The sequence below is a fragment of the Dermacentor albipictus genome, chromosome 3 (genome assembly GCF_038994185.2).
Source record: "Dermacentor albipictus isolate Rhodes 1998 colony chromosome 3, USDA_Dalb.pri_finalv2, whole genome shotgun sequence".
Lineage (NCBI taxonomy): Eukaryota > Metazoa > Arthropoda > Arachnida > Ixodida > Ixodidae > Dermacentor > Dermacentor albipictus.
Window position 1 is genome coordinate 146,747,645 of NC_091823.1, and position 23,611 is coordinate 146,771,255.

A 23,611-nucleotide genomic window follows, 5' to 3' on the forward strand; every position below is an offset into this window, starting at 1 on the left:
ATACCAATGGACGCACGAAATTTCTGAGTTATTTAGCATACAGAAAACAGGACCAGATTGTCAGCCTTAAATGGCCCTCCAAGAAAAATAAATTTTCCTTTTAAAAGACGAAAATAGTTGGTAGCCGAGCAGTACGCTGGTTTTGATTTTTCTTAATTTATTGTTGTTTGGTATCACCTGACCTAACCACGAATGCCTGTCATGAATTGTTCACTGCTTGCAGGCGCATGCGCTGTTCAAGTGTATACGAAGTCGTTCATTTATTATGCTTGCCAGTTGAAAGTCAGCCCTTGTGTCGGCGTCTTCTTTCGCCTTTGTTTGCAGTTCACCCTTGCTTAGTGGCCTTCGAATCAATACCAACTCGCCCAGCTTTCTATTCCTTTCAGTCTAGTAATCATAGCAGGAAACACGAATGGTTCTTGCGACAAGCAAAGTAGCGCAATAAACTGCTACTACGGATTCACTTATTGAAATTTCCATGTTGTTTCCGAGGTCGACCATATTTAGCAAAATTGGCACACACCATTCAAAAATTAAATAGGAGGATTATACGGGGTGATCATTTTATAGTTCTGCGGCATTTTTAATTATCGCCTGTGGCAGATAGCAAATTGTTGTTCCTCAGCTGATTATTCATAGAGGTAGACATTATCAGTCCAAGAAATTGAAAAACCTACACTATTCCACTAATAAACACAAAGTTAGTAATTCACCGAAATAATTGCTTTGCGGCACATATTGTAGTTTACAAGCTTTATCCGGTAAAAATTCAAGACGTATTCATGGAATTTATCTTACAGAATGACAGCATTTTCGAAATATTTCCAAAATATGCTAGAAAAGACAGGGGCATTCCAGTTGCTTTTGTGTTTCAATGCAACAAAATGTTTTTTTTTGTCATTTTGAATAAGTGCAACAAGAGTGAATTTCCATGGCCAGTATTGTGGCGTATATTTAGAAACTGGTGTCATTCTATAAATTCCTTCAATGCATGTGTGTGGCAAATTCCGTGGCAACAATTCGTAAATTGGAATAGGCGCCATCAAGTAATTAAAAAAAGTAGATAATGGATTTTCGTTTTTCTCTTGAAGATGTATTTTAATTTCTCATGCAAGAAACGTGTGCCTCCCTAATTCCGCTCAAGGACTGGAATTATGTTATCTGCAACAGCCGATTTTCTTTTAATTCACCAAAACTTATATATCACCACCTAATGTATCAGTGTTTGCCATGTGCTTGTGCGAGTCGTGTCTTGGTTACTGTCACTGGCTACCTAATAAATAAATCAAGTACCTTTCTTGAGTGTTTTTGTCTGCTATGACGCAGTTCTACTTGCATATAATTTAATTGCTTGTTATATGTTTTGCTATTTATTAAAATAGACAAAATATTTTACTTCAGGGCCACGCAGACTTTACATCTGACAGTATTAAACCTTGTTATGGTGTCAAGCTATAGGTAGTTTGTACTTTACAAAACCTTTTAGGAAGCTTCTGTTGTTCTCAAGCTGCAAATGGTTGTACATTTACACAAAGGTTTGGTGACAAGTAAACATTTAGAAACATGGTTTTAGTCTGCATCAATTTTAAATTGTTCATTTTGAGAAGGAGCATTCATTTCGCTATATTGTGCCAATTGAAAAACTGGCATAACGATTGTACTGGCAGCTTTGCAATATGGTTTATTCCAGGCTTATCACAGGTTTATAGGTTTATTAGAGAGCAGCATGCTTTTAAGCCTAAGGCGACCCACGCCTGCCATAGAGATGCACCCGTATTTAAGTTTGCCCGTGTCGTTTCACATGCAAGGACTATATCAACATGATGGCAAAGCTAATGATGTGTGACATAACATAGCTGAACAGAATTGTAATAAAAGTGCCGTTTTAAACATCAGTCAAGAAACATTGCGGGCGTGATTCAATCGACTTTCAACATCCTTTCAATGTTGACGTTAAATAAAGCTCCAACAATATTGCGACGGGCTTTCCCTCTTCACACGCAACGCATTTGAAAAATGTTTCGATAAGTTTTCAATACCGACATGCAACACATCAACAATGCTTCAATGGAGCCTCACCATTTACATTAAACATGTTTTCAACAGATCAATGATTTTTCAAAGGGAAGTGTCTGAATGGTTTTATACAAAATATCATGGGCCCATTAACACTTGTCAACGTCTTCCTCAGAGGTGTTTCAACAACGCCACAATGAACGTTCGATGGCATTTATTGGCATTGACCAAAATATTTCAATAACTAGTGAAATATTTTTTTGTAAGGAAAGGTTGTGTTTTACACCATACATAGTGGCCCAATGCCTGAACGACGTGAAATATGAGGTAGTGCCAAATGGTGAAAGTTGCACGCGGTCCCAGAATACCCACCCAAAAGGGTGCATGTGGTGACATGAAATCGTACCTATACAAGTGACTTACGTTATCATGTTTTCTGTAAAGATGTTACGCATCGGTACGCTGCTTTTTTTTTCCTGTGGAATGCAACTGCCGCGTCTGTAGTGCAATAAGGACGATGAGATGTATCGGCACTTTAAAGAACAATGATGTGACTTACGCACGATAATAAATCATTCTTATTACTGCATCTCATAGCAAGTGTTTTTCTTTATCGCGGCAATATGCTGGAATGCTCGTTCTGTCAAACGAAGGCAGGCGTGCTAACCGCCATACTGGTGACACTGACACAGGCGTATATATGCTTAGCATAAGTCAATCAATGGTGGAATAAACAGGCAAGGCACGGAAACAGCCAAGAAATTTCCAAATCCAATCATGCGCACTTCAACTTGCCAGGTAAAAACTTCAAAGAATTTAGAGTATTTACAAAATGTACAGCTTTTACAGTATAAAGTATTTACTGTCACACTTTCGTTCTCACAGATCCAGAAAATATACAGGATTGCATCCCATCCTGAAGTTCGCTGCACTGCAACCACCAGTCAGAAAAGTTTCAAAGGCAGCTCTCGAACCTGTTTATTATAATATTGAGAAGGAAATAAAAGCAGCCCTTAGCTTTTGTGGTGTTATACCTATTCGGAAGAGAGCTAAACTTATCGTAAAACCCTATTTTTTATTTTTTTTTCACACAGGTCAGTTTTTACTTATATCTCACAATAGTTTACTCTCAACTTGAGTTAAATTGTAGTGGCGATCTTTTTTTATATTCTGTGTTATATTTATTGGCTTTTTCACCTTTTGCTACCACAACTTCAGCAAGACTATATATTCATGCTCATTGTATTAATTTCTCCTTTGCATTTTCACTCTTAACCAGTAAGCTGTGACAGGGCTTCCTTTAAATTATTTTGCTGTTTATTATTCCCCTGACCAAAGCCCCTGTACTTTTACTGAAGGAAAGATAGAGCATACCGAAATGAAGAACACATACTGGCGAAAACGTTCAACTAATTTATATCAGAAGCCGGCAATATAAGTACGTTATCAAACAATGACAGTGAGGCAGGATGGAATCACTATGCAAGAAAGAAAAGTAGAGTGGTAAAACGTGGACGATGTGCTGGCGCCTTATCGCCGCTGTTAAGAAGGTAGCTGCTGTTTCGCCCACATATGCGGTATCTTCAGAAGTCATACACAAGGCACCAATCAGCTCGCTCAATGTAAATGTTTTCCTTCTTTCCAGAACATTGATCCCTCCGCGTCACCAGCACATAGGCACGGGCAATAATGCACTGGCAATTTCGCACTACTGCTACATTTGATCTAATGTTCGCACTCTCCTTGCAGCTAGGGCAATAATGCAGTGCCTTTGAAGTGCAGTGTGAACATAAGAGCTGTTTTATCTCTCCTTTCTCCGACAGATACGTCCCTATAAGTGTCCTGCGAGTGACGCACAGCTGAACTAAACAATCCGCTCCAGTCTGTAATAAATGTGACGTTATTGGACTAGTACTGACTTCGCTTGTAGATTCGGTATATTTCTTGACTTACGAGCGCTTATCAATATTTATCTGACACCACCGACTGTATTCTGACGAAAGCCCTACCCACGACCGAAGCACAAATAATTTTTTTATAGGTAGTTTTATTTTTGCTTTCAATATTTCACGATGCTAATAAGCGCTTCCTCTTGTTATTGATTCATTCGATGTTGCACCATTGGGTGAAAAAGAAGCAAAAGTAAACAGAAGTGCGGGGCAAATTAGCTGTTCCAGTAAACTGACAAAATGCGTTACATAAAAGTTGTAGCGGCAATATTTTCCAAGATGTTTATATACTCAGGGAACATAAAGTGCGAGTAAGGAAAACGAAGAGAAATCCATGGGCGGTGAAAACGCTGGAAGACCAGTTCGTGGCTGCTTGAAAACCAACTACGTTAGGTAACATGTTGTATTTGACAAGTTCCTACTGCAGTGAATACCTAACGAGAAGCCTCGATAATTAGTTATCTTTAACTGAGCTCCTGTGTACGCCTTGCAGCTAAAATTGGATATTATTTCGAACACAATTCGCAATATAATGTAAGCGTGCCCTGGAAGTTCCAGACTTCGTTCAGAAGGTTGCTGTGGCCAGACGCAAGCTTGAGGAATAAATCATCGGTAACCAGTCTCCAAACAACATTGGGCTAAAAAAGAAAACAAACATTAATAAGAATCCTAATGTCTGGAAATATATTTTTTTTCAGAATGCTCAGCGAAACTTCTCCGTAAAACTAAAACGCGCCTTCAAAGCAAAGTTATGATGGCTGTGGCTCCATTATTCGGACTGCGAAATTCCCGTGTATAAGAACGACAGCTCAAGTAAAATGAACCCCATAAGTGAATATTTTGCAAATGTTATATGTCAGTGGAAAGAGGTAAAGCTTATATTATTTGTGACAAGAAAACGATAAGAATACAATGTGGCGTGTAGCGGCTCGTTTATATGACTCATCAGATTACGAGTAGTCATAAGACAGCCCTTGAGTCATGGGGGCCTCCCTGTCTGCATTCGCCAGTCAATTTATGGACGCTCTAAACTCCCATATCCACATAAATTTATTTGCACTAAATTATGATATGTCTCACACTCTTCATTAGTAACATAAAACCCTGAATCAACTACAGTTCCTCAGAATCGTGCAATTATCGTGTTTATCCAAATGAGTTCAAGTGAAAAACTCAAGTTGAATGAAATATCGAGTTCCATGACAGAAAACTCGCAATGCAGCTCCTCCTCCTCCTTCCCTCACAATAGCATAATATTGTTGCCGGGGGGTAGTATTACGCCGCCGGGCGGGGGGGGGGGGGGGGGCGGTAGTATTACGATATGATCAAGCGATCTTCAAGAAACGAGCCGCCGCGAGAACGACGATGAAGTTGGTCTGTGCCCTTGGCGCGAGCGAGTGTCGGCCTGGCTGCCTGGCTCCAGTGTAAATAGCCTGTAAAAAGCGTCAACCGGAAAACTAGGCACTGCAGCTTCTGGAGGTCAAGCTGCGTTGTCGACCCTGCTCTCAAATCCTCTGCTCACGTTACCTACAAACCGAAACCTTCTTGATGTTGACGTTGACGGCTATCCTGTCACGGCACTTATCGATACACGAGCACATCTTTCAATTGTGAGTGCTGCCTTCCGACGACAATTGCACAAGCTCCTTACCCCAGCGTCAGCACGCGTCGTCCGCGTTGCGGATGGCGGTACTGTGCCTATCATCGGCATGTGTACGGCATGCGTCAGCATCGCCGGCCGCCACACTCCTGTCCTCTTCACCGGAATTTCTCATTGCCCCCGCGACCTCATTCTCGGCCTCGATTTTCTCTCCGCACATTCTGCTCTTATTGACTGCTCTTCCAGTACCCTTCGCCTAGAGTTGCCGATGCTCGCAGAACCTTCTGACGCACCCCACTGCCGCTCACGTTCCACCGGCTTTCTTCGCCTGCAGCCAAAGCCAATAGCCTACATTGAGCTGTTGTCTTTCCCACCAGTTCCTGATGGCGAGTACCTCGTCACTCCTCTGCCCGACATTCCAATAAGGTATGACGCCACGGTGCCTCACAGTATACTAATTATTACTGGGAACCGCAGTCGCCCGTGCCAAGCGCACCGACCAACTTAATCGTCGTTCTCACGGCGGCTCGTTTCTTGAGCATCGCTTGATCATATTGTAATAATATTATAAATAACCGTTATGATGCAGTCTATACGAAAACTGATCTTCACAGTTGAAAAGCAGTTTACCAATGATTGGTAATGGCTCGCTCCGCTTTCTTTCTTGTGCAGTTATTCTAGCATATCATCGAACAGGGAGACGAGCGTATGGCACAGCCAAACCGAATTAACCGACAAATCGAAGAGCTGAGGCCGTCACGTAATGCAGTTTACGTAATTTACACGGATATTAGAAGGTTCCGAATGTTTTGTGTAAGATAAGCGTTGCTGTAGCAGCGTGTTACAACGAAATGAACTGTTGTGAACACAGAGGCAAATTTTCATGTTCAAATGCAGCTCCTCCTTGTTATGAGATCGCATCAAAGGCCACTGCATTTTCCAGCAATAGTCTAGATTCTGTTTCTAAATGTTGTCTAAATGACTTAGCTAGACAGCCATTCATTCTAATCCGAAGTGCCTCACAACGACACAGAAATTCATCTTATTCTTGCATGCTGTAACCCTTCCAGTCGTGCTTGTGCCGGCGTCAACACACTTTCCTGTTGAATAAAGGGGAAAATCAGATATCCACCCGTTCGTAGCAATTGCTACAAAGGAAACCCATGCGAGTTCGGCGAAAGAAAAGCCTCATAGTTGAAGAAAAATTTGTCCTGGTCCGGGACTCGAACCCGGGACCACCACCTTTCCGGGGCAGCCGCTCTACCATCTGAGGTAACCAGGCGGCTAGCAGATGGCAGGGCGAAGTCGAATTCGTCGACAACACGAAGCAAAGGCAAGAGTTTGTCGTAGCAGTTCTACGGGTGGATGTCAGATTTCCCCCTTTATTCATTACTTCTCTCCACCTTGCAGGTTTCCGCAGAACTACTACGACAAACTCTTGCCTTTTCTTCGTGTTGTCGGCAAATTTGACTTCGCCCTGCCATCTGCTAGCCGCCTGGATAGTTCAGATGGTAGAGCGGCTGCCCCGGAAAGGCGGTGGTCCCGGGTTCGAGAACCGGACCAGGATGATTTTTTCTTCAACTATGAGGCTTTTCTCTCGAGGAACTCGTATGGGTTTCCTTTGTAGCAATTGCTATGAACGGGTGGATGTCTGATTTCGCCCTTTATTCATTACTTCTCTCCTACTTGCGGTTTTCCGCAGAACTACTACGACAGACACTTTCACTTTCCTTGTTGTGTGAGTGCTTCTAGCGACAAATATTTCTTTCACATAATATCAATTATTCCGCGCATTACCTCTTAATGAGCGCAAAATGCTCTTAAAACTTTCAGCCGCTTTCGTAATCTACTCTTCTGTAAGATAGAAAACGCTTACGCGTTATCCAGTTACTTTGAGTGCTCCGCAGATTGCTATTATACGCAAGTATCTACCGCTTCCTCTATATTGGCACACGCTAGTTATGCTAGAAGCCGAGGATGCAGAACTGTGCATGGGGCCTGCTGAAGAAACGCACAGTAAACGGCCGTTCGCTTGGAACTGGCTGCTTGCCTTTTCCTCTCGCGATAGACTGGTGGAGACGCCGGGTACGCACCCGCCCTATTCCTACTGGTCCTGAAGAAGTCCTGTTTGCTTACACGAACATTAAACATACATATATGCCGAAGGAAATGCCAATGACGGAACCGTTTACACAAAGTAACGCAAACGGAAGATACTTATACGCACTTCTCTCTAGCCTACTTATTAAATTTTGTGTTGTCGGACATTTTCTATGGTTGCCTGCTGCCTTGCTTCTCTACACGGGTACCTAATTGGCCAATAATAGCGAACGCAAGCCGGCCTCCTCTGCATGCACTCTTCCCTCCCTTCAGTGTCTATCGGCACGATGGGAAGTAGGCCCTCCTATATTGCAGAAGCTAAGGCATCGTTTGGCTCGTGGTAGCTTTCAGTGACGACCTCGTAGCGGTCAAGAACGGCCACCCGCCCTACACACCCTCCCCTATACACCCTCCATATGCTTGGTGGCTAGCAATTACCGCTTGCCTATTACGGAACAACGGCCTGTTTCTCACGCGCCTTTCCTTTATAGAACTTTCAAAATTGTCACGGGGCACTCCTTTCTATAGTAATTTCTTTTCCGATGTATACGTTCATGCCACCGGAGCCAGACTTAGGATGTGACGCACTGGCTCGCTTCCATTTCCGGATCAATCGCCGCATGTGGCCGGTCCTTTATATTGTCACGGAAGTGTGAACGAAGAGAGGAAGAAGAAGATCGCGAGGCGCTGGCTGCTGCGGGTTGTTGGTGGTCAGCCATCTTAACTACTCAGACTCATTATATCGCGACAGCGTTAAGGAGCTCGTGTCGCAGAAAAGCCGGTGTATTCGGCGTCGGCGGCATTGGCCATGAGCGAAAATGGCGGAAGTCACTTCATAAATAAAAACAACTTACAAGATGGGCGGGGTGGGAATCAAATCAGGGTCTCCGGAATGTGAGACGGAGACGCTACCACTCAGCCATGAGTTCGACGCTTCCAAGCGGGAGAAAAGCGCCTCTAGTGAATGCGGCATTGCCTTAGAAGCGTGCCATAGAAAGTTATACTGCGGTGTATATTGGTATAGTAGCATGTAAATTACAGAAGTCGCAGTTAAACGCGTAGCTAAGTACGTTACCGCTACATTTCTTTTGCGCTTGGCGCGCATGTAGAGCCCTCTTGCGGCAAACACAGAAGACCCCCTTCTCACAATGTACGGCGCTGTCCGAACATGTGGCGCGCCACTCGCCCGCTCCTCCCCTTCGTCTCGTTTGAGCGCATTGGGGTCGTGCGGGGACCGGTGCGAGGATGCCCCAATACCCTTGCGTTTAATAAGTTTTCTCGTTCTCTCTCCTTCGAACTTCCAGCGTGCGTCACATGAATCCTCGTGTTTAGGCGACAAGGCTCCTCTTTCCGCTCACAGCGCGATTCCTAGGTGCAGCGTCCGATGCGGCACGCCTCTGACGTGATCGCTGCGCCGTAGTGCGTCTGGCGCGATAGCTTTCTCTGCGAAGTGTGCCGTACTGCTGGCGAGGAGTCATGCGTCTGCGTGGTGCTCCCAAGCGAGATAGAGGATCGAGGCGTCAGACCCACGATCACGTCTGCCTTTATAGCGCGTCCCGGCCCGGCTGTCCGTGCCGATCACGATGTTTGGCTCTCGTAGATCGTTTCTCTCTCCGAGACACCAAGCTCTTTAGTTCCTTCCGCTTGCTCTGGCGCACGTTTCGTCTTTGTATGACTCAAGAGCATGCCGTGCGAATGAGTGGCTGGTGCGAACGGGGTGCGATAACGCTAACGCGTCCACTTTTGAAGGCGAAGCTTAAGCGTTCTCGAAGTTTTGGTATATATATTGTAAATATAATATTCTATACTCTGAACATCCGCGTTACATATATGTGAAAGGTGCGGGGTACCACGGCTGGAAACGAAACTACGCAGTGGACGTCGCGTCACCGTCCGCACCATGAATGACGGTGAGCACGTGGGATCAACGTCCTTGCCGCCTTCTACGTCACCGTCGCCAGCTTCGTCGCTGTCACCTTCGGTTGTCGTCGTGCAACCCAACGATCCTGGAACTTTCTGCGGGACCGATGGCGCCGACGTTGACGAGTGGGTGGCCATGTACGAACGCGTGAGTGGAATCAACAGATGGAACTCTACGCTTACGCTAGCTAACCTGTTGTTCCACCTAAGAGGGACGACAAAGATGTGGTATGAAAACCAGGAAGTGGAGCTAACTGGATGGGACAAATGCAAAGAGAACTTGACAGACTTGTTTGGCAAACCAGCCAGCCGTAAAATTGACGGAAAGCAGGAACTGGCCTCCAGTGCCCAATTCCCCCCGGACGCCTATTTCTCATACATCCAGGATGTGCTGGCACTTTGTCGTAAACCCGATAATGACATGACAGAAGCTCAGAAGGTCGGGCACGTGCTTAAGGGCATTGCTGACGACGCGTTTAAATTGCTGATGTTCAAGAGTTGCTCTACAGTTGATGCAATCATTTAAGAGTGGTGAGAATTCGAGCACGCCAAAAGCCGAGGCATCTTGGAACCACTCGCCAGACTTCCCAATACTGCGGCAATCTGGGCATTTGAAGATCAACCCGCACAGCAGCATTCGTCGCCATCAGAGGATGTGGTGCGAATTGTTAGACGTGAACTGGATGCGATGGCTCCCGCAGCTTTCTGTTCGCGTAGCCTTGATGCTACCACATTTTCAGTTATTCTTGTACAAGCAATCGTTCGCCAGGAACTCGAAAACGTTGGTTTACATTGTGCGAGCGCTGTCGCTAATCCCAGAGATAACGAACGCTTTCTACTATTTTCGCTCCACCCCGATGCTTCTCTCAGCGTTATCGGGACACGACTGAGTTGAGAACTGCGGACGACCAGCCTATATGTTTCACCTGTCGCCGCATTGGTCATGTCGCCGATACTGTCGCAACTCGCGGCCGTCAACACCTCGCGCGCCCACCAACCTGAGCGATTTTGATGGAAATACGGGCAATGTTTCGCCTACCGCCGATTCTAACAGCGCGGACAACTCTGCTAGGAACACGCGGTACCGCCGCTCACCATCACCACGCGCACACCAGTCTCGTTCACCGCAAACACGTCGCCCACCTTCCCGTTCACCGTAGCCACGTCGCCGTTCGTACCCTGTGGCGCTTGGTCGCACTTTTTCGGAAAACTAAATGCAGCCCTTGGAGGTGGCGCTGCATCGCCGACTTCCGCAGCAAATACTCTGTCTGCGCCCACAAGGAGAAGTGTAATAGACATTAAAATAGACGGCGTATCTGTCCAAGCACTCGTCGACACTGGAGCCAACGTATCTGTGATGAGTGCTAGCCTACGTAGACGTTTAAAGAAGATCCTCACCCCAGCAGCTGCCCGAGTGCTTCGTGTGGCCGACAGCGGCGTGCTGGTTGTTCTTGGAATGTGTGCTGCGCGTTCCATTATATTCGGCCGCCCTACTTCTGTTCTTTTTGCTGTGATCGACAACTGTCCTCACGACGTTATCCTTGGATTACGCTGCTTATCCACTCATTCTGCTCTAATCGAATGCGTGACCGGCGTTCTTCAGTTGGAACTGCCTCAACTCGCCGATGCGCCGAGTACCCCCCCACAGCGCCTCTGCTCGCTTCTAGCTGTGCGTCTGTTACCCGAGGCAGTTACTTACGTCACTTAGACCACCCAGCCACAGGTTCCTGACGGTGAATATGTGCTTCGCCCCATCATCGACGTGCTTTCGAACAGGAAAGTTGCTGTTCCGCGTATGTTGGTCACAGTGACTAATAACGACATCGTTCTACCGCTTCTAAATTTCAGCCTGTGCCCTCAAGTGATTCCGGCAGGGATGTTCTTGGCCAGCGTTAGTACTTGTTCCGAATTTGACATTGAGAGTCTGAATGCCGAAAGTGGCTTATTAGCACACATTGCAGCTCACAGCACTGGTTTCTTAACGGATGACTTCTCGAAAATGATTGCACCGGACCTCAGCTTTTTACAGGCCACGGACATACGTCACCTGCTTGAATCGTACAGAGACACCTTTGATTTCGGTGACAGACCTTTAGGCCAAACATCTGTTGCGCACCCCCGCATAAACACTGCGGACACAAATCATATTCGTCGGCGTCCCTATCGGTTATCGCATGCTGAAAGTCGAGTCATCCAATCATAAGTGGACAAAATGATCCCCAAAAGGGTCATCGAGCCATCAGGCAGCCCTTGGGCTTCGCCTGTCGCCTTGTGAAAAATAAAAATGGTACCTGATGTTTTTGCGTCGATTATCACCACTTAAACAATATCACGCAAAAAGACGTCTTCCCACTACCACGCATCTATGACGCCTTGGACTCCTTGCAAGGAGCTAAATTCTTCTCGCCCATCGATCTTCGATCCGGCTACTGGCAGATTTCTATTGAAGAAATGCACCGCTAGACGACATCTTTCATCACGCCGAATGGCTTTTCCCAGTTCAAAGCCATACCCTTTGGCCTATGCAATGCTCCTGCGACATTTGAACTTCCTGGACTCTCTTATGCGAGGCTACAAATGGACCACCTTTCTTTGTTACCTTGATGAGGTTATTTTTTCTCTCGCGTTCGGCAGCCACTTTACCCGACTCGCTGCCATTCTTGAGGTCTTGCGAAAAGCCGGCCTTAAACTAAACTCCACGAAGTGTCAATTCAGGCGCCGTCAGATTACCGTGTTGGGACACCTCGTTGACGCATCTAGTGTCCAACCAGATCCCGAAAAAGTTCGCGCCGTGCGCAGTTACCCTGAGTCACGTTCTGCTTCTGACGTGCGCTGCTTCGTCGGCCTGTGTTCTTACTTTCACCATTTTGTCAAAACTTCGCCGACGTTGATCCGCCTTTGACAGATCTAAAGAAGAAGACGCCATTCTCAAGGGGCCCAGAGCAAGCTTACGTGTTCGCCGCTGTCATCGGGTTTCTGACCACTCCTCCCATACTTGCCCACCTTGATCTATCTGCACCAACCGAAGTCTACACTGGCGCAAGCGGCCATGGCATCGGCGCAGTTCTCGCCCAACAGTACCGAGTGCGTGATAGCTTACACCAGCCGCCTGCTCTCACTTGCTGAGAGAAATTACTCCATCACCAAGTGGGAGTTCTTAGCTTTAGTTTGGGCTGTCACCAAGTTCTTGTCATATTTGTACGGCCCCACGTTTTCGGTCATTACAGACCACCACGCCCTCTGCTGGCTGTCTTCCCTGCGGGACCCCACAGGACGGCTTGGTCGCTGGCCTTTGCGGCTCCAGGAATTTTCATTCTTTGTCAACTATAAGTGTGGAGGTCTGCACAAAGACGCTGACTGCTTCTCGCGTCACCCCGTGGGCCCCCCTGATCCTGTTGCGCATGATCCGGTAACCTGTGTGATGGCTTTGACTGACATGACCGACATGCGCGCTGAACAACAACGCGATCGCATCCTTACAATTCATCATTGCCAGAGTTCAACGTGGCAGCTCTGATGGCACGTGCCACATGTTCGTGTTGCACAACGGCATCTTTTACCGCCGTAACAATCAACCCTGACGGCCCCGAGTGGCTCTTTGTGCTTCCTTGTCATCTGCGATCCGTCGTTCTCGAACGACTTTATGATGCACCGCCGGCGGGACACCTTGGAGTTTTGCGTACGTATACGACCGCGTACCACGGCAGGGTTCTGGCCGTGTCTTTACCGCTCTGTGCGTGGCTACATCGCAACTTGCGAATTGTGTCAGCGCCGGAAGAAACCTCCCCTGCCGCCTGTCGACCGACTCTATCCTATTGAAGTTCCCTCTGAACCATTCTTTCGCGTAGGCCTTGACCTGCTTAGCCCTTTTCCGACGACGACTATAGAGGCAATAAATGGATCGCCGTCTCTACTCATTACGGGACGCGCTACGCGATAACAAAGGCGTGTCCGACTTGTTGCGCAATAGACGTCACCGATTTTCTCCTTCGCGACGTCATTCTTCAGCGCGGTGCACCTCGACAGTTACTTACAGGCCGCGGCCGCTCGTTCTTGTCTCGAGTTGTGAACGACCTCCTCCACTCTTGTGGCACTGACCACAGGCTGTCCATCGCCTACCACCTACAAACGAACGGTCTTACGGAACGTCCAAACCGAAAACTCACAGAGGTGCTGTCGATATATGCTTCCAACGATCCCCGCGACTGGGACGCCACGCTGGCCTGCGTGTCATTCGCGTATAACTCGTTCCCACATGACACCGCAGGATATTCACCCTTTTATCTTTTGTATGATCGCTACCCCACTTTGACACCATCCTACTTTCTTTGCCTCGCGTTGTCACTGATTACACTCGCGAAGTCAACGATCGCGCTCACATGGCGCGTAAAGTCGCCCGATCTCGCTTATTAGCCTCGCAGCATCTGCAAAAAGAGCGTTACTACCGGTGCCATCGCGATGCTCAGTTCGCCCCAGGTGCTTGGGTGCTGCTTTGGTCACCATGTCGTCGGGTCTGCCTCTCCCAAAAGCTTCTCTCTCGCTACATAGGGCCTTATGAAGTCCTGCGACGTCGTGCACGTTTCGCGGCTGACGCCATACTTGGCTCACAGTTCTTCGCTTCAAAACCCGGGGGACGTGTTACGGAAGGATGAACGAAGAGAGGAAGAAGAAGATCGCGGGACGCTGACTGCTGTGGGTTGTTGGTGGTCAGCCATATTAACTACTCAGACTCTTTTTGTATATATGTTGTAAATATAATCTCCTATACTACCAACATCGCTTTTTCTCTGGGTGAAAATTCCTGAAGGTGCGGCATTTGTTCGCGAAAACCGATTTAGAAACTCTGGAGAGGTTCAATCAGATGAAGAAAACATAATGGTACAAATCTAGAAGAGCATTCCCAAAAATGATGTAAATGTTTCGGCTACACGGTTCATATTGAATTGGTAACATGCTGCTGACCACAAAAGAAAAAAAGAGAGACAGGGCTGACGCAGAAATGACATAATGCCCTGCCCTCTCTCTTTCTTTATTTTTTGGTTACGCAGCACGTCATTATCTATAAAATGAAGTTATAGCAAATAATACACACCGACAGAGTAAGGCGCTGATTCTGCATGGCGCTGAGCCATTTCGAGAGCGATCTGTTGCCATAGCCTGTTACGCAGCTGCGAGCTTGCATAGTCGGCGTGCTTTATATTCATTAGCGCGGCGAAACCATCAACAAGAGGAAAAAATGTGCCGGTTGTTTCGTCACTTAGCATTTTCTTGTGCACCTCACTCATTTTGAGTTCACGCAGGCTGCGCGGGCTAAATAGAAATGCGCGCGCAACCACGACTCACCTTTCCCGCTGCACTACAACAAAAGCACATGCGGTCACTCCTGCACACTCCTGCACAAAAACACGCGTGGCATCAAGCCACGGACGCATCACGCCGACAACACGCCATCGTAGCCACGCCAAACCATCCAATGTTGGCAGATTTGACGCTGACTGCGTTAAATTGAGGCCAGACGACCGCCAAACGGACGGATGGAAATACCGGCGAACATTTTCAATCCGGATCGCGAGCGGAGGAGGCCGGACAAGACGAGGGCGGCAAGTTCTGATGCCGCGCGCGTCATGTGATGCGCCATCCGCTGCGAAAATTCCTCTTCCGTCCGGTCGTGTAAATGCACCTTTAAGGCCAATCCACACGACGGACCAAGTCCCCGGGCCGCTAGGTCACGTGATGCGACGTCACGGCCCGCCGCGGTCCGGTCCGGCGCAGAGCACATCCACATGGCGGACCGCCATAGCAGACGGCAGAGCAGACCAACCAGCTACGCTCCCAGCCAGAGTGTTATCATTGTTATCGTTCCGGCTCGAGTCTCACAAAGCCGGGAACTGCTCAACGAGGCATACAAAATGAAAAAAACAACCTCGTCACTTCAAGAGGACACGGTGTTTAAAAAATATATCTGCTGCACGCACGTGTAGGCGGAACGGCAGACATGAAACGACTGGCTTGACTGGCTTTTGCTGAGCCGAAAACTAGATTAGATTTGGCTAGTACACTGTAATTTGGCTGAAGACACTCTGTTGCCGCACAACCTTCGTTGGCTACGCCAAAATCGCTGCGGTTTGCATGCGGTCCGCCGCACAAAACAGAAGCGGGAAAAGCTTCGGCGATTTGTTGGACCGCGAGCGCCGCGGTTTTGCGCGGGCCAATGGTGGTACGCACGAACTGGTGACGTCCTATCACGTGATGCACGGACCGCGGTCCAAAAGAGCAATTTGGTCCGTCGTGTCGATCGGCCTTTAAAAGCTGCCTGAGTGGAGCGTGCCGCGCAGCGCTTTGGCTAGCGTTGGAGTCAGAACGGATTGGATTGGATGCAAAAAGCAAGCGCGCTGGCTAACACGTGGCACTCCCCAAGACGGCGCTTTATTTTCCATTGGATAAAATGGACTGGTGACGCATTGCAAGCCCACGTCTAGATACTTCATAGAGAAATAGTTATATATATACATATCTACGTTTTACTGTACAAGAGTGATCATAAAGTGTTTTTATTTTCTTTCATTACCCTGAATATCGCCAGGGGGCGCTGCAACTACGAAAGGTTCGCTCCGCTCCGCTAAACGTATAACTAACACGTGAAAATCGCCCGTCGCTCCGGTGTGGCTTAGTGGGGCAGCTCGGAGCGAAGCGTACCGTAAAGAGGCTCAGCTACAACACTCTATTATCTTGAAAGCCATCTGTGACGAGGAACACACTCTGACGCACGCTCTGTTCTGCGGCTTAGCTCGCGCTGATGCGAGTCGCAGCACGAAGGTCAATTTGCTCGCTGCTGCTGCCGCGCTTCCTCGCTCCAGCGATTAGACCGCGAGTTTCCGCGGTCATCGAGGGAGGTGTGTTCATGTTCGCTTGTGCATGCGTGACCCCGAAATTGTTAATTTTTTTAGCATGCCTATGTTTACAAACTCACATGGCCGATAAATCTACTATCCTTACTTCGTATACCTGTCCACTGATTTGCTATCGCCTTTCGGGCGAAACTGCGACGTTTTTATTATCATATCGAATAGTAGTACAAATTTTTATTTGTTGTTTTGTAATGAAGTAATAGAGGATGGAGCACTCAGTCTAGCGCCCATTTTTTTTCTGTTATCGCGCTGGTCCGGTCAATCAGACGTCGCTTGGTCGTCCGAAGCTTTGATGGAAAGAGCGGCTTCCCGCTGGGAAGGGGAGGCGTTGGGTACTCTAGGAAGGCCGGGTTGTTTGGAGCATTCACACGTAGACTGGTAGAGGTTTGGGTGTCCTCTAAAGAAAGGACATTTGTCGCAATAGCGGGTAGGGTAAATGTGCGGCGGAGAGCAAGGCTGGGGAACGTATTAGTGTGGAGCTTGCGCCAAGCGGCTGCACCTACACGGTTTACTTCCACGTATGGTGGAGGGAACGTTCTAAGCGATAGTGTGTAGTGTTGCAGTTTATGCGTGTATGTAAGTGGTGTCTTTTCCACCATGTCAGCGTTCCAGCTGCGCCAGGAGGCTGACGCATCGGGCTGTCACACGAACGCGCTCATTGCCAGGCAGACACGCATGCCAAGCTGTCCAAACCAGGTGAACTCGTGGGATATGTTGGTCCTTATGCAGCACTTTATGACCCATCGGGGATCACAGCTTGTTGACCGCAGATTCTTTCAAGTAGCTGGGTGTTACAATAGTGGATATAATTTAAAATGGCATACAGATATAGATAATAAAGCGACCGGCCAGCTTTTTATATGTTCAAAATATATAATGGATGATTCAGTTAACTTTAAGTTAAAGTTGTGGAGTTCAGAATCGCTACACGAACGTGGACTTCTCTTTCTTTGTGAGGCTTCTTTTTTATGAAATAAGATTTTAATATTAGTAAAAGTACTGCTTATAAACGTGCGTTTATATGTATTGAAGTGTTCTTTTACTAAGTGTTTTACTAAGTGAAGTGTTCTTTTGGTAATGCAAACCCTTCCATTCTTGTTATAGCCTGTATGGTACATCTCTCGATCGCGTAGAACATTTTAAATTCTTGGTGTCTGTTTGTCTACTGAAACATGTAGGCCACGCAACTGCTAACGCCATTGGTGTGTTAAATTTCCGCAAATGTAATTTCAAACCTGTTCCGAAAAGTCTTAAAAAACCTCTGTGTGTAACAAATGTGTATCCAATCTTTGAATATGCTGATACAGTACGGCATTCTCACGGCCAAGTGCTCATCTATAAACGTGGCTCATCTATAAACATCTATAAACTATAAGCATATAAAATCACGTTGCACGCTTTGTCAGCGGTATTTATCACTTTCATTTTAGTATAACTCTCAGTAAAAATAAAATAGGTTCTGAACCTTTCCAGCAGCGAAGAAAAGTATTGCGTTGAAATTATTCTCATTCCATTTTGTATTATGAAACTGGTATTATTAAAATTTTACACATTAGAAGCCCATTCAACATATCGCGCAGAAGTGCTCATGCTAAAATGGTTGTTGAAGTAGAATGTCAACGAATGTATTTGGTCATTCTTTTTTTTTTGCGATCAACGAGTGGAAACGCTTTGATGTCAGTGTTATTGATGTTCTCGCAAATGTGTTTTCCTCTTCCTTGCAAGGCGTAGGCTTTAGTTGAATGTTCAATTGACGGCTGTGCCTATCGGCTTTCTTATTTTGATTGTGGCTCCTGTTCCAACCTCCCTACAACAATGCCTAAATGGGCGATGTAGGCTTCTAAATAAATTCATAAAGGTAAATAAAAAAAAATGAAGTTTCGTAGTCCCATGCTGCCGAATTCCCAATAAGTGGATGTACTTCCAAGCGTCCGAACAGCAATCGTAGTCGCTGAACACCAAGGCGGGAGGGCGTTTGTGCCTGTTTTACCGGCCCGTACCCGGCGGCAGCACTGATTTGACTAAGCTGTTCGAGCGAGGAGATGAGCAGCCGCAGCCATTCAGCAGCGGATGAAATGAACAGCCGACTAGGTGGACTCTTACAGAATACCCTCTCTGGTCTGCCTCGAAGAGCAGCGGTGGATACTTGTAAATTTCACAAACGCTGTGGCGGGAAAAAGTTGCGGCAAAACCCATCACACAATGACTGTCGACGATATTGCGTTTAGCATTGAATCAATACAGAGACACAATGTGTATCAACCGTCGGAATGAGCTATGTTTGAGGCGTGTACTGAAGCGGCACTCCCCTTTCGCACTTCCCTAAGAATACGCGACGCCATCTGGCGCCGCCGCCACGATACCTGCGCTTGGCCCCGAAATGCATGGCGCGACGGCGCGTGCGAACGCTGAGAAACACGTCATGGGGCAGCCAAGCAGCTCTCTCGTGCTTCTGTTTTTTTTTCTGGATACGCGGCTCCATCTGGTGGCGCTGCCGAGAAGTCCGCACATAGCCTCCGAGACCAGAAGCGTGGCGTATTAGTACCTGTGAAGGTCGAGAATTGTTGCCTTGCTTGCCACACAGCTAGAGCCATGTACACAGTGAACCAAGTCGGTGAGAGATGCATTGATGAACGGCACAATCCTATTGCATTCATGGCGCAGCTCCCTAAAGCGTTGGCGGGATAGACGTTCATTGAAAAGCAGCGCATACGCAGTGCGCACTCTGCTAATGCGTTGGTGTGTAATATATTTTGGCAAATATTCGCCAAAAAGTACGTTAGTACAGTGTGACGAAGCCTCGCTGCCGCTTTCGTTGTTCAACTCGTCCGCGATAAGAACCCTCTTCGGGCAAGGCATGTCGAACGACATCGTGCGATGCTTTCTTTCCTTGCTCATTATTCCATGGCGCTACGGGAGATTGGCGAAGAAGCAAACGCACAATGCTGCTCGCAAGCAGAGTCGTCTTCTTCGTCATCGAGATCCCGCTGCCGCTTGAAGCAATGCCCACTTGGCAGCGATAAAACGCGTGGATTCGAACCCTGTTACCTCAGCACCGCAGTCCGAGGCACGCTGCCCGTTCGACCGTTGAACCCGTGACCCAGCTAGGCGAGAAAACGGTTTAGTAGAAACATACAAACTTTTATAGATACATAGCCCTCCAAAAGTGCGTGACGTACCCCACGAATGCTAATGCTATAAAAAAATATCAGTGGTTGTGTGGGCCCCTCACCTATCCGAGATCCGCGAAGCACGAAAGCACTCCCAGCTCGGAGCCAGCCGTGACCTGCCCCTTATTTCGAGAGACTCGGCCATCTTACAATTAAGCCGACAACCGCACCGGCAGCGTGCGTGCTCGTGCAGCGCACGTGACCACCCCAACCGGGGCCAGCCACACTGATACGACGAGGCCGAGCACATCTCGCCACCTCCCAGAAGCCAACCCGCGCGACATTCGCCACACGAGAAGTCTTGTGGTGATTGCATGAGGCGCCATGGGAAACTAAGTATTAATGCACAGACATCCTATGGCTCGTGAGGCGAAAAATCCGACGTTGTCGGCGTCGGCGTGGACCACACGCTGGTCCAAAAACGCTACGAAGACTCGACCTTTGGTAGGAGCAGAATCCACGACATTTCGTTTTAATTTAGGCGAAGTTAGTTAAGATAAAGCTAATTAAAGGAGATTTAAATAAGGGATTCGAAACCGCAGCCTTTGGTCGGTGTTGTACCCAAGACGTTTTCTGCTAAATAACACTAACTTAATAAACAGAGTTCACTGAGATAGAGTTATGGTACTCGCGCCCGCGACCTTTCGTGTATTTAGGCAAAGTTAATTAGGACAAATTTAACTAAAATGTGGTTATTTAAGGCGCTCGAACCCACGAGCTTGGGGGGCCGTCGAATCCTCGTCATGGCATGGGAGTCGAGCCCACTACTTTGGTGTTAAGAAGAACTTATTTAAGGAACAGTTATTTAAGGTAGAGTTATGTAGGAACCCGGACCCAAGAGCTTTGCTGGAAGGCGAACTCTCGCCCTTGCGTTGTGCCCACCTAGTGAGGAACACCATTCGACATGTGACGTCAATGCGCTTCTGCTGACGTTGCAGCAACACCTTTGCATTGATCCAGGTAGGGATAACTAAGGTACCCTTGACTGTTTTGGTATGTCGGAGAGCGTGAAGAAGGTATCCTACCTGCAAGACGTGTTATAGATGTCTGTGACCAGCCAAAATGGGCAAAGCGTCTACAACTGTTCAAAAGAGCTACAACACATCCCGCAAAACTTCTTAAAGCTACTTTAAGGAGGCTACGAGAAGTCCTGCGAAATCTGATGCAATCCGCAGGAAGAAAAGTAAACCTAACGGCGAAGCTATGCTCACCGAAGGGCAGTCCAGAGAAAAGGACCGTTAGGTCACGGTGATTCCAGACTATAAGGGATATCAACCGTTTTAAAGAAACCTTACATGACATTTTGTTTTGAGTACTCTTGTTTTCACTGTGCTTGCAACTATGGTTTGAGTGCGCTTCTCACATTGAATTGTGCACTCTGCTTGCTAACGTCCCTTATACAACTTTATGTAATGGTTTATGTAATCAATGTACGCTAAAATATGTAATAAGAAATAATATTTATTTACATTGTTTCTTATCCGCTAGTATTGTATATTAGTACTTTTACATCTTGGCTGTTTGCTTACGCTGTTGTGCATAATATATGTTCAACTTATTCCCCACTCCCATCTGTAATGCCATTGCCCCTGAGGGTATAATAAATAAATAAATAAATAAATAAATAAATAAATAAATAAATAAATAAATAAATAGGGGTGTGTGAATATTGAAATTTTTGAATACGAATCGAATGCGAATAAGGCAAAAACCTGTCTTCGAATATCAAATCGGATATCGAATATGTGTGTAGTATTAAAATGTTGAAAAACGAGGCAACAATAGCTTTATTACCCTTTTAAAAATTATATTGCATTTTACAAGGCTGCTTCAGATTAAAGAGGCGCTCATTATAGGTAATGCAGTCAGGTAATGTCAGGTAATGCTCTCAGTCAGGTAATGCGGTTGCTACAGATTATCGTGAAGGAAAATTACCTGCTGTCAACATGTTCAGGACGTAAGCGCTCTCAATGCACTGTGACAACATTTCCACCGGTAGAAGAGCCCACTGGGAACTGAGGTGGCAGGGATGGCCAAGTAATTCTGGGTGAGTGCACTTAAAATAGGGTGCATGAAGCGGTCAATGGTCTACCACCACTCACAAGGATCCTTGCCCCTTTCAAGAAGAGGCTTTTCCGCATTGTGTGTAACTTCCCTCTCAGGGGCAGATGCCAAATGTGTCTTCTCCTTGTTCATCACTAGATCGTCAAAAGCATTCCATACACTGGATAACAACAGTGGACACAAAGTCGACGCGGGCACGGCGGTGTCCCCGCTGGGTTCCACGTCAGCTGCCTGCAGCTCCCTTGTCAGAAGGTCTTTCAGCCAGATCATCTCACCAGATGCCTGAGGAAGTGTGGCCTTAAAGCGCGGATCAAGAAACATGGTCAGGCTGGCCACTTCGTTTAATTCGCACTCCGCAAAACGAGTCTTGATGCATTTTTCAAGATTGTTAGCAAACCCTGAGTTGCCTTTGTAACCTCCTAGGCAATGCAACATTCCAAAAATAATTGGAATTTGACACGACAAGGAGGGGTACTTTTCAGCACTTAAAATCACAGTTGCGTCAAACAAGGGCTTCAGTGCCTCCACAAACTCCACTGCATATATTAACTCTGCAAAGTTAAAGGTATTTATATGCTCGGGTCCGAAGTGGTGAGCTCAAGTGCGAGGGACTCTTTGAGTTCAAGGAGCCTTGAGAGCACGAGGTACTGACTCTTCCATCTTGTAACAACATCCTGCACGAGATGGAGCACGTCTTCGTTCAACTGCTTCTGCAAATCGTTCAGTCATTCCTGCGCACTAGGGCTGTGCTTCTAGTGTCTTACAATCGTTCTCGCCTTCTTGCAGAGTCTGTTGTGTTGATTTCCGGAGTACACGACATTGCATCGCTGATCGCCAGCTGCCGAGTGTGCGCCAAGCATGCCCGCTAGAGCCATGGCAGTCTCCTGGCAGCCGCTCGGGTATTGCGGCCGTTGTCCGTCACGATGTACTTCCCACAGTCGATTGGTATCTCCCAGTCGGTGCATAGCAGCTCCAATGAGGCAGCTGTGTTCACATTCATGTGATTTTCCGGCATATGTAGCGTGCTTAAAGTGAACTTTTTCGTCTCAAACTTCACCTAAAGAAAATGACGCGTGAGACATATAAAGCCCTCGTTGGCACTCGTAAAATCGCTCATAAAAGCGAGAGTGCTTGTTCCGTGTTCAAGTGCTTTTCGCAGCTGGTGTGGTACCTTTGCTCTTGTTTCGTCGTTCAGGCGTTGGACGAGCACACACGACAGTTTTGCTCGAGATGGCAGGCTGTAGTACGGTGAAGCTGCTTTCATCAGTGCTTTGAACCCCCTGTTTTCTACAAAGCTATAAGGGGGAAGATCTAAGGCGACCATTTCTGCCCCTTTCTGGTTAAGTGCATTTTCTTTCTTCTCAGACAATGACTGCTGTCTCTGCTGTAGTATATGGTCCAGTGTTGGTTGATTCTTCAACGGCGCGTTTGCAGCGGCGTCTTTTTTGTGCTCTTCCGTCAACAAAGGGTGCTGTTTCGTGTGTTTTTGAAGAGAAGCAGTCGTTCCTGTCGGCGTTTGAAGAACACGTTTGCACTACTTGCACCGAGCTGTCGACGGCGAGAGGCTTGTGTGTTACCCCTATAGTAGATTTCTTCCGGCTTTCTTTTCTTGCTTTCGCGGTGGTTCGTCATCCGCAGTTGATGCCATTCTTGGAGAACACGGTTGAATGAGGGCTGTATCAGCACTGAGATAGCTGCAAATAGCAGAGCGGCGAAGTAACCGTGGTTTGCGTTTGCCTCAAAGAGCAGCAGCGCTTAACGTAGAAAAGAGCCGGCGACCACCTTAGAAAAGCGGGAACACAAGGCGGGAGTTGTCGGTTTCAATACCACGTTTCCCTCGGACCTATATTTTTATCTTTTTAATTTTCACACATCTAAAAATTG

At 47.1% G+C, this 23,611-nt stretch overlaps 1 long non-coding RNA gene across 1 annotated transcript in view; it reads right to left on the reverse strand.

Annotated features, from left to right (window-relative positions):
- Positions 1 to 15,041, reverse strand: part of LOC139057612 (uncharacterized) — a 62,900-nt gene extending 47,859 nt beyond the window's left edge. Inside the window, exon 1 of the long non-coding RNA XR_011512938.1 lies at positions 14,929 to 15,041. This is a non-coding gene — a long non-coding RNA (uncharacterized lncRNA). The remainder of the gene's footprint in view (positions 1 to 14,928) is intronic.
- Between the last annotated feature and the right edge of the window lie 8,570 nt (positions 15,042 to 23,611).